Consider the following 12353-nt stretch of genomic DNA (forward strand, 5'->3'; position numbering starts at 1 on the left):
ATGGTAGGTTTTTGTCCTACTTTCATTCATAAAACCAAACATATGTCCCTTAATTATGCTCTACCACATCCACAACTTATTTTATTCATAAAAATATTGTGAGGTAGATATTATCACTGTTTTCTTGATGGGGAAATTTAATATAAAAAGTTAAACATTCCCTCCAAGGGCATAAAATTTATAAGTGGTATAGTCGTGATTCAAATTTATATCTTCTAATTATAAGGCCCGTGTGAATGGTACGCCACTAAAATAGTCTATCCTTAGTGGCTTCTACTTTTTGCCTTATATTCCATCATGCTTATAGAAGTAGTACCTACTTCATTTTTCTGAAAATTTCTCCTCTTTCTACTTCAAAAATATTGTTCCCTATGAAAACTGGTATTTTGCATTGTATCTCCAAACTCTTAACTGCAGTAGAACTTTTTTAAAAATAATTTTTCAATATGACATTGCAAAAAAAACCAGTCATGCTTTTATTGTGGTAGAAGTACTAAAATGCAATACTTAAAATCGTTAATGACAATGTTTTTCATCAGGCAAGTGACTTCAAACTGTAATAAGTATTTAAAGTAAATTGTAGAAAAGAACTGATAATAAATACAAAGAATCTTCAAATCCCTGATTCCATGTTTTCCTTAGACTCAGGGACAAGGAGGACAGTTTGAATCTTTTTTTGATTCCACAGCCTAATAAACTCCTCTTCTTGTAATTTATTTTGTTCAGCCTAGTTTCAGTTGAGTTTCAGTCACTTATAACCAAAGACTATTAAAAATTATATCATCTCAGTTACAGATATGTGAATCTTCTCTAACTATTATTTAAAACTGGAAAATACTGTTACGTAGAAGAGCTGCCCCTTTTTCTAAAATACAGGAAATGGAACCTAAAAATGGCAGGAAAGTTGACCATTGATGAATGATTTATGAAGTTATTTTCCCTGTCTAAGAAGTTCATTTCTGACTGAAAGAAAGTGAAAAACTAAATTTATTGAGAAGATGCTGTAGGATGAATACAGACACAGGACATTGGTGGGAGGGAAAACTAAATAATTATCTCAAACTTATTTATACAGAAGGCTACATGGTGGAAGTCCACTTAGACATATTTTTCTATTCCAAACCCATTTTAACAATCATCATAAACACAATATGTTAGTATTATCATAAAATGTAGAACTTTCTGTGATCTCCTACAAGTCTTCCTGTGGTAAAATGCTATGTACTATTAGAAGCCTTAGCAAGTTAATACAGGAACAGAAAACCAAATACTACATGTTCTCACTTACAAGTGGGAGCTAAATGATGAGAACACATGGACACATGGAAGGGAACATCACACACTGGGGCCTGTTGGAGGGTGGAGGGTGAGAAGAGGGAGAGGATCAGGATAAGTAACAAATGGGTACTAGGCTTAATCCTGAGTGATGACATAATCTGTACAACAAACCCTCATGACACAAGTTTACCTATGTAACAAACCTGCTCTTGTACTCCTGAACTTAAAATGAAAGTTAGAAAAAGAAGCCTACTTATAACACTATCTCCCAGGAAACACTGCACATAAGTTTGTGCTCATCAGAAGAGTATAGTTCGGAGTGGCCCAGTGGACTAACAAACTGGTGAACCACCTTCTTACAGCAGGTGAAGCCTGTAATTCAGCTTTTGATCATTCAAAACTGAAAAAATATAACTTATATAGAGAAGGACCTCATGAGGAATAAATTTCATGGTGCCTATTAAGATAAATAAGTAGCATGTAGTTATAGGAAATCTAAGGTGTAAAAGAATATGAATTTTAAAAAGCCATTGCCAAATACCATCCTTTCTTTTTCAAATAATATTATAATTGTATAGTATGGGCTTGAAGGGATAATATACTATAGGAATATTTAATTTGATTGAGGAAATGAAAGGCTAAGTGTGCATTCCTGTAGACAAAATAAATAAGCCAATCTTAGAAATGATTAAGAAGACATGGAAGAATCTTAGAGACGCACTGAAAAAATATGTATGGTCTAATGAGTTGACAGATCACTTTTCCTCCTATATAAAATGAATTTATACTAGATAAGGGGCAGATGAACTTTATTCATTGCGTTAACGAATAATTGCTGGGTTCCTTCACCAAAGATGCAGATTTTTATAGGGTAAATGAAAGGTGAATTTAAAGATACTTACTAGATTATATGAGTATTAAATTGGGCAGCAAGGATGATTAGAAATGATTAAGGACCCAGAGGTCTCCATGTCCAATTAAAGAATGTAAATCTGTTTTGATTTTATAGCCCAAATCCTTAGACACAGTCATTGTTATTAATAAACTCATAGACAAAATTTATTTTATGGGAAAATATAAAAAATTTATGTCCCTTGATTTCAGGTACATGCCACCAAACTGACAGATGATAGTGATTAGTGACAAAGCGCCTCAAAAATAAATGAGATGGCCCTATGTTAGTCATTGTTCTCCAGAATAATAGAATCAACAGGATTTACCCAACTTCAAATTATACTACAAGGTGACAGTAACTGAAACAACATGGGACTGATACAAAAACAGACACACGGACTAATGGAACAGGATAGAGAACTCAGAAGTAAGACCGCACATCTAAAACAATCTGATCTTCAACAAACCTGGTAAAAACAAGTAATGGGGAAGGGATTCCCTATTTAATAAATTGTGCTGGGAGAACTGGCTAGCCATATACAGAAAATTGAAACTGGACCCCTACCTTATACCTTATACATAAATTAACTCTAGATGGATTAAAGACTTAAGTGTAAAACCCAAAACTATAAAAACTTTAGAAGAAATTCTAGGCAATACCATTCAGGACATAGGCACAGGCAAAGATTTCATGATGAAAATGTCAAAAACAGTTGCAACGAAAGCAAACACTGACAAATGGGATCTAATTAAACTAAACAGATTGGGCGTGGTGGCTCATGCCTGTAATCCCAGCACTTTGGGAGGCCAAGGTGGGTGGATCACTTGAGGTAGGGGTATAAGGACAGTCTGGCCAACATGGTGAAACTCCATCTCTACTAAAAATAATTTAAAAAAAAATGTTTTGCTGGGTATGGTAGTGCGCACCTGTAACCCCAGCTGCTCAGGAGGCTGAGGCAGGAGAATTGCTTGAACCCAGGAGACAGAGGTTGCAGTGAGCTAAGATCGCACCACTGCACCCTAGCATGGGTGACAGAGTGACACTTCATCTCAAAATAAAGAAAAATGAAATGAAATAAAGAGCTTCTAAATAGCAAAATAAACTATCATCAGAGCAAAAAGGCAACCTACAGAATAGGAGAAAATTTCTGCAATCTATTCATCTGACAAAGGTCTAATATCCAGAATCTATGAGGAACTTAAACAAATTTACAAAAAAAAAAAAAAAGAAAAAAGAGAAAACACACACACACACAAACAACCCCATTAAAAAGTGGGCAATGACATGAACAGACACTTCTCAAAAGAAGACATTTATGTAGCCAACAAATATATGAAAAAAGTCTCAATATTGCTGATCATTAGAGAAATGCACATCAAAACCACAATGAAATACCATCTCAAGTCAGTCAGAATGTTGATTATTAAAAAGTCAAGAAACAACAGATGCTAACAAGGCTGCAGAGAAATAGGAACACTTTTACACTGTTGGTGGGAATGTAAACTAGTTCAACCATTGTGGAAGACAGTGTGGAAATTCCTCAAAGATTTAGAACCAAAAATACCATTTGACCCCACAATCCCATTGCTGGGTATATACCTAAAAGAGTATAAATCATTCTGTTACTAAGATACATGCACATGTATGTTCATTGTAGCACTATTCACAATAGCAAAGACATGGAATCAACTCAAATGCCCATCAATGATAGACTGGATTTAAAAAATGTGGTACATAAAACACATAGTGAAATACTATACAGCCAAAAAAAAAAAGGAATGAGATCATACCCTTTGCAGGGCCACGGATGGAGCTGAAAGCCATTATCCTTAGCAAACTAATGCAGGAACAGAAAACCAAACACCACATGTTCTCATTTAGAAGTGGGAGCTGAACAATGAAAATGAGAACACATGGAAACAGTGAGCAGAACAACACACACTGGAGCCTGTCAGGGGTGGGGTGTGGTGAGGGAGAGCATTAGAAAAAATAGCTAATGCATGCTGGGCTTAACACCTAGGTGATGGGTTGATAGGTACAGCAAACGACCATTGCACACATTTACCTATGTAATAAACCTGCACATCCTGCACGTGTACCTCAGAACTTAAAAATAAAGATTAAAAAAATTAGAATGTACATAAAAATATGGAAATTAATAAATGTGATTCACTGCATTTAAAATAAAAGTAATGGAAAAAACTGCAATTACTGTTGCACCAACCTAATATAAGGAATTAATAGATGTGATCATAGAGGAAAGCAAGTCCCAAGATATTCAAAGTGAGTCATCAAGTTGAAAACTCAAGAGAGCCCTGTAGTTTAGTCCCAGTCCAAGTCTGAAGGCCTGAGAACTAGGAGGATTGATGGTGTACTTGCAACCCAAAAACCATCAGGCTTCAGACCCAGGAAGTTTTGATGTTTCAGTTCAATCTAAAGGCAGAAAAAAAGGTCTACATTCCAGTTTGAAGGCTATCAATAAGGAAGAATTCTCTCTGATTTGGGGAAGGGTCAGACTTTTTGTTCTATTCAGGTTTTCAACTGATTGGATGAAGCCGCCTGCAATAGGAAGGACCGGCTGCTTTACTTGATCTACCAATTTAAATATTAATCTCATCTGAAAACACCCTCACAAAAACACCTAGAATGATGTTTGACAAATATTTGGGCACTTCATGGCTCAGTCAAATTGGCATATAAAACTAACCATCAGAGCCTGTAGAGGATGATTTAAAGGATGGAATCTTCAGAGATGATTGTGGAATCCAGCAGGCTGACAGATAATAGAATCAAACTACAGAGAAAAAAAAGAAGCCGGTATTGTCAGCACAGACTTACTCAACAAACAGCAAAAATCCTAGGATAGAGACCTTCCTGAATCGTTAGTAATATAAGCTTATAATACCTGAATATTGCCTTCCTATATGCCGTATGTAATATAGGGCAGCAGTTAGATATAGACTGTGACACCAGAGCTCAGGCCAAGAGCCAACGAATGGGAAGACCAGAAAAATATTTTCATTTTAAAAAGTTAGGCAATTTCTAATAATATGACTGTCTGAGTGTTTTCAGAACTGATATTCTAATAAATATTGAGTTACATGATTTAGAAGGATACAAGCACTCAATGGATGACCCTTGTCAGGAAACACTGCATCAAAGAAGGCTTTTATTACAGGAGATGGAGGTCCTTCCCAATCTGAGATTATGCTGCTGTGATATGATACTTCACTTCACGGGCAATACAGCAGGAAATAGGAAAAGAATGAACAAGGTCTTAGAAAACACATGAAGGAGAGACAGATAAATGGCTACTTAAGGAAATAGAAGATACTTTGGGTGCCCTGCCTAATTCCTCCCAGTGCCCCTAAGCTTGGTGACTTTGAGTGTTGACTGATAATAGTTGTTCCTATTCTCTGGAGGCTTATCCTCCACCAACAGTGTCACTTCACATGAGATTTTATCCCAACTCTGGGGCAGTCTGCAGGAAATTACTTTATATCTGTTCTAGGATAAGTGATGTTTCCAGGAATAGAGTCATATTTATGGGGCAGAAGATTAGTGTACTACCAGTGAGAGGGTCAATATACCTACTAATGAAACAGGAGGGCAGCCTGAAATTAAACCAATATATCCGGGTCTTACTACCCCCACCTCATTTTAAATTCAAAGCATGGCTCCCCTAAATCAATCCAAACCTTAATTTTCACTGAGTACAAACGGGACACACAAACTTTCAGACTTAAGCCATTTCCAGAGACTGACTCTTAATCATGATTTCCTGCTACTGTTCTACTTATATTTAGAAAGACCTATGAGCAGATGGCAGTTCAGGAGGAACTTAACTGATGTGAAATGTCAGGGGCCAAGATGTGACGCGCATGGTTCATCACGAAGCACCCATATTCATTTTAAAAATCTCATAGTTGGGTGAAGTTCCAGGATAAATTTAGGACACAAGACTGATGAGACAATAGAAATTCTCAGATCCTTATTTCTCTGACAGACTATGAGTATTGTATTCAAGTACAAATTATCAGAGAAAGCCAGGGATGTAAGGAATACCTCCACTATGTCCCCTTTTTAACATTACTACAGGACACTTAAAGTAAATAAGATTTTTTAAACTTGATTTATATTGCTCCAGAAGCAGTAACTCTTGATTCTTGGGCAAGACTTACCAAGAGACAGAAAACAAGCTTATTGTTTGAAAGAACTTATCAGCAGTACTCATTTGTGAGTACATATAACAAACAATCTTATCTGAAACCAAGAAAAGATTAAGTGTGAGGGATTTATCAAGCTTTGTCTAAGTTGAGTGAGCTTATTGACTACAGGATTAGGGAATAACAAGAGTAGGCTTCACGGTATCTTCTTTTTGAGGTGGGGAATCATACAAGGCAAAGGTGGTTTGATAGCATGACTTCCGTCTGCTGGATGAAGCTACAATTCTGTTTTCTTTTTGCAAAGAAAATATGGGACTTTAGAACATAGTTCTGGAGCCCACTTCCTTCTCCAAAAGAGGCTTGAAAAAAGAATCCCAGCAGCCTAATTATCCAGCATCAAGAGAGATATTGGGGAACAATTTTGAATACAAATAACCTCATAAATTAACCCTGTTAGCAGTCTTCAGATACACCATTTAAACTAATTTCTACACCAGGACTTAGCAACCAACTCTCCCCTTAATTTCTGATACCTCAGGTCAGGCTCTAGTGACTATGGGAGAATGGAATGACGACAATTGAGAGGAAAATAAAGAACAATATTCTTGGACTTCTCTTCCACCACATAGTTGTTGCAAGAGGGTAAATAGAGAAAAGAGGCAAGATATCTGTATCTATGGATTCTGCCAGATGTATCAATCTTTAACACAGAAGTTCAACTTCTTAGAAAATGCTAACTCTGAAAGAAAAACGGTAGTTTTATGTGGTGGGTGCTTACATGAATAATTAAGAGTTCTGAGTTGACATTTAGAAGTTCTCATTAGCTCAGCGCTATTAGGAACACTTTTCCTTCAATAGAAATCTTCTTTGGAAGAGGCAAGAGAGGAAAGAGACTGAGTTTGGGAGTGAATGTGCAGGGTGGGGTCACCATGACACCTGTAGGTCTCTATACTACATCTCCTCCTCCTCTGGATGCAGTTCTCTAGGCTCGGTTTTCTTTATCTTACATCCACCTATGTTCCCTTTCTGCCTCCTTCTTCCTCTTCTTTGTAGCTCCCACATTTTCAGCTTATACATTAGCCAATTAGTATATTAGTAATATTTTGAAGTCATCGTTTTTACATAAGTCAATTTAACAATCAGCATACCAGTCAGTGATCAATGTGTTAATCATGAAGTAATTAAAATTTTATAAATGACTTTACAATCAATATGTCAAACTCTGTCATTGCTTCCAGGGCCACTGATGTATTAATACAACAGTTAGTAAAGTAAGCAATGTTAGTGTTGGAGTGGGAGTAGAACTGTGTTTTTTACTACAATGAGTTAGAGCCACTAGGTCTGGTCTGAGAGACTAGTAAAAGAATGTAAACAGTAAAAATTTTGTGCTAAGTTTTATGCTAAAATCTGGGTGATGCAAAAGAGACATCTGGGGTTTAGTTAGAGAGGGCAAAATAAGAGACGATATAGAAATAGACACAACAAAAGGGTGATAGATATAGGAAGAAAGACACAGGAAAACAATAGGATGGGGACATACAGCTGCACCCTATGTACCTGAGCAGATGGGGCAGAAATGATCAGTGCTGCCCAGGCAAGTCCAGCCTAAATAAGTTGAACCATGCATTAGAGTGAAAAATAAATGTTTAATGTTGTCAGCCATTGATGTTATACAGGACTTTGTCATGTGACAATTCTGTGATAATAGATAAATGATACAATAATTTACATAAACTCTAAATACTAGTTTATTGTAGAACTCTATAAACTCTTAATAAAATATGGATAATAGTAATATTTTGCATTAGTTTTCTATTGTTATACACAAATTACTGCAACTTGAGCTGCTTAAAACATGATTAGTTTATTATATCACATTTCTGTAGGTCTACACTCTAACAGGCTTAACTGAGTTTTCTGCTTAGGATATTATAAAGTTAAATTCAAAATGTCAGGAGAACTGGGCTCTTTTCTGAAGGCTCTAGGAAAGAATTCGCTTCCACGTTCATTCAGATTATAGTCAGAGTTCAGTTTCTTTTCTTTTTTCCTTTTTTTTTTTTTGAGATGGAGTCTTGCTCTGTCACCCAGCCTGGAGTGCAATGGCACAACCTCGTGCTCCCTGCAACCTGTGCCTCCTGGGTTCAAGCGATTCTGCTGCCCCAACTTCCCAAGTAGCTGGAACTACAGGCGCCTGTGACCACACCTGGCTAATTTTTGTGTTTTCAGTAGGGACAGAGTTTCACCATGTTGGCCAGGCTGGTCTGGAATTCCTGACTTCAGGTGATCCGCCCGCCTCGGCCTCCTAAAGTGCTGGGATTACAGGCTTGAGTGAGCCACCGCACCTGGCTGTCAGAGTTCAGTTTCCTACTGCTGAGCTCTGAAGTCCCAGTTTTTTTTTTTTTTTTTTTTCAGACTGTTAGATAGGATGCCCGTTCTGTACGTAGGGGCTTCTTGCATTCCTTCTTTTGTGACCTCCTTATATTTCAAACCAGCAACTGACCCATAACCTTTCTCAAATTTTGAATATGTCTGGCTTCCTATTCTCCTACTGTAGTCGAAACTGAGGATGAAGTAGTATGATCTAGAGCTGTGCTGTCCAAAACAGTAGCATCTGGTTAGCTTGAGTCAGAATTTTCTGTAAGTGTAAGCACTCGATTTTGAAAAATTTGTACAAAAAAAAAATTGTGGGAACTATCTCATATATGATTTTTATGCTGATTATCTATTAAAATGATAATATTTTGGATATAGTAGCTTAAATAAGATGTGTTATTAATACTAACTTTATCACTTTTCTTTTTATTCTTTTTAATGTGACTACCAGAATATTTAAAATCACATATTTAGCTCTAATTCTGTTTCCACCACATAGTGCTGATCTAGAGAGCTGTTTTGTTTGTTTCTCCTCAGATATCCACCATGTCACCCACCATTAGTGCTGCCCCTTTTCTCCTCACTGGCTTTCCAGGTCTGGAGAGATTTCATCCTTGGAGTTCTATCTCCTTTTTTGTCATCTGTGTCTCTACAGTCCTTGGCAAGGGCACCCTCTTCTTTATCAGAGAAGACTACACTCTTCACGAGCCCATGTACTACTCTCTGGCTATATTGGCAGCCACAGACCTTAGTGTAACTTTGACAATAATGCCCACTGTGCTTGGCATTTTCTAGCTGGATCACAGGAAAATAAGCCATGGAGCCTGCTTCCTCCAGGCGTGTCTAAACCACTCCCTTTCTATTGTGGAGTCCAGAGTGTTACTCGTCATGGCCCATGACTGTTTTATTGGCACCCGTAATCTCCTGAGATACACTTCCATTCTCACCATGGTGAAGATAGGTTTGAGGGTTCTAATGAGGAGATTTATTATGCCAATTGTGCCCATAATCACCACCCTCTCTGGATTCCCCTGCTGTCGATCCCATGTCCTCTCCCATGCCTTCTGCCTGCACCAGGATGTGATCAAACTGGCCTGTGCAGACTTTACCTTTAATAGACTTTATCCTATAGTCCTGTTCTCATCAACTGGTTTCTTGGACTTTGTGCTTATCCTTATCTCTTACATTCTGATCCTTAAGAAGGTCATGGGAATTGCCTCAGGCAAGGAGCAGACTAAGGCCCTAAATACTTGTATTTCTCACATTAGCTGTGTTCTGGTTTTTTATGTCACTGTGACTGGGCTAACCCTCATTCATTGATTTGGAAAAAATGTTCCACATGTAGTTCACATTATCATGAGCTATGTCTACTTTGTCTTCCTCCCATTTATAAATCCAATAATCTATAGTATTAAGACCAAGCAGATACAGAATGGCATCAGTCGCCTTCTGTCTTTTCACAGAATTTGAACCTAAATGATGACTTTGGGGGTATCTCCCCATTGCAGAATGGATTTGTCATATGATTCCAAGGTGGCTCAAAACCAAAGACCTGACATTCCTGTCATTTAAAAGACACAGAATCATTGCTCCAATTCTCTGTGTCCCCATCCCACTCCTAAGGGCATTGACCTTAGTTTTGTTGCTCTGATTGGTAGATAGATTTGCTTTATGTTGTCATTTTCCACTCTGTCAGAATCACTTCTCTTCATGCCTATCTGAGGTCAAGGATACTTGAAATGGTTACAGAATCTATACAGACATAGTAGAATGACATAGCTTGATGGAGTTTCCCAACACTGCGTGGAAAACAGGTTAATAATTTACTGTATGCCTGACAGTGTATCAGAGGTAATGAAAGGTCTTAGACTGCCTTACTGGTACTGCATGGCACTAGACTGAATCAGAAGGAGGTGAAAGTAAGGTATTAAAACTAAAAGAGGTCATTCCGCCAATACAACCAAGGACCAAACAAGAACTTGGATTCTAGCAGATGCCAGCTTGGCTAGATGCCCACCAAGGATTAGTGAGAAGTTTCTGAGTCGATGAGATCTGGTGTCTGCCACCTAATGGGATGAAGGTTCCAAATAACCTATAATAAAATAAATTTCTATTTCTTGCACGCCTGAATTTTTGTTCCTTTTTTGCATTTTTTCTGTGTTCGGTATAGCCTCAATATATGCTTAATTACAAACAAATGCAATCTTTTCAAAAAAAGTTTATTAGGGCTTCCAATGCATTTTATGCCTTGAAGGAGTCAACATTACCAGAATCTGTGTATCAATAAATGAGAAGAGAAACCATATTTTATTAATCAACAGGTAAGGATAGCTAGGGAAAATGATGTACATTAAACAATACTATAGAAAATGTATTGGCAAATGAAATAATGTATTCAATCAGCAATTAGCTCATGAATTTTCTTGTTAAATTGGAAGATGAATTGCATGACCCTATGTTTTACCATCATTCTTGGAGTGATTTCCTGTAATTAATAGATTCTCTTGTAGAAGAATTTTTTTCTCCATTGAAAATGGTTATTTGCAGAAATAACTTTTGAAAATAATTGACTTAGATCTTCCATCTAGTTTGCTCTTATTCATAATTCATCCAGCTCTTTTTCTCATTTTAACTAGATTTTTCTCCTTTTTTTTTTCTTATAAGAAAGAAGAAAATAAGTAAACTAATTGAAATGTGTGGTTCACTCAGTGTACAAATAAAAATAAAACCCAGAATTTATAACAAGATCTTAAAAGCAAGGGAAATATACATTAAAGAATCATAAAGCAACATGATATAAATAAGTCCAACATAGTAAATACTTCTAATAGAGTGATACCTGGAGATGAATTCAAAAGTAAACAATGAAATAGACAAGATAATTCTATTTTTACAAAATATGTAAAAAGATGTAACATGTGTGGTCTTTATATTCTTTATATCAAAGTATCTCTGGAAACATTTACTAAATATATAATTTTAATAGAAATATAGTTATTAAACAATTCTAATTATTATAATATCTTATATTCAAAATTATATTCTGATTTTACGATATACTTTTCTCCCAGAACTCACCTAGATAAAACGGATAGCGTATAACTGGTGACATAAAGAAAACACTATTTCATTTAAAAAGGCTAGATGTCATAGCTTTTATACTTTTGGATGCAGTAAATTTTACTTGTGTCTAATTATTTCTAGGAAATGAAGAAAATTTGTTAAAAACAAAGAAACATACATATATTTGGCATAGTATGGAAAAAGGAATTGATAAAATGGCACATCACTTGATCTCTGAGCCCTGTTTCACTCATCAATTAAAAACAACAAAATATACCCTGTAAGAGTGTTTCTCTGAGGTTATGAGAGAATGGATATTCCTACTGGAACTCATATGTTCTGTTGATTATTTTACCACTGTCATTGGTAAAAATTGACATGTAAAACTTTTTACCTGTCAACATTTAATAGTTAGGGAGGAAAGAGCATTCAGCCCCCTTCATGCGTTATTAAATATATCATGTCAAAATATGCAGCTACTAAGAATAACATGGGAAGTTTTAAATAGTCTTAGAACATGATCTTACTTTCTTTTTAGCTCTCTCCTTCAATTACTCCTAATACAACTTTCTCTTACA

General features: G+C 36.3%; 1 pseudogene; it reads left to right on the top strand.

Annotated features, from left to right (window-relative positions):
• Positions 1 to 9258: 9258 nt before the first annotated feature.
• LOC141408554 (olfactory receptor 51B6-like) lies at positions 9259 to 10182 on the top strand (annotated as a pseudogene).
• Positions 10183 to 12353: the final 2171 nt, after the last annotated feature.

This window comes from Macaca fascicularis, chromosome 14 (genome assembly GCF_037993035.2).
Source record: "Macaca fascicularis isolate 582-1 chromosome 14, T2T-MFA8v1.1".
Lineage (NCBI taxonomy): Eukaryota > Metazoa > Chordata > Mammalia > Primates > Cercopithecidae > Macaca > Macaca fascicularis.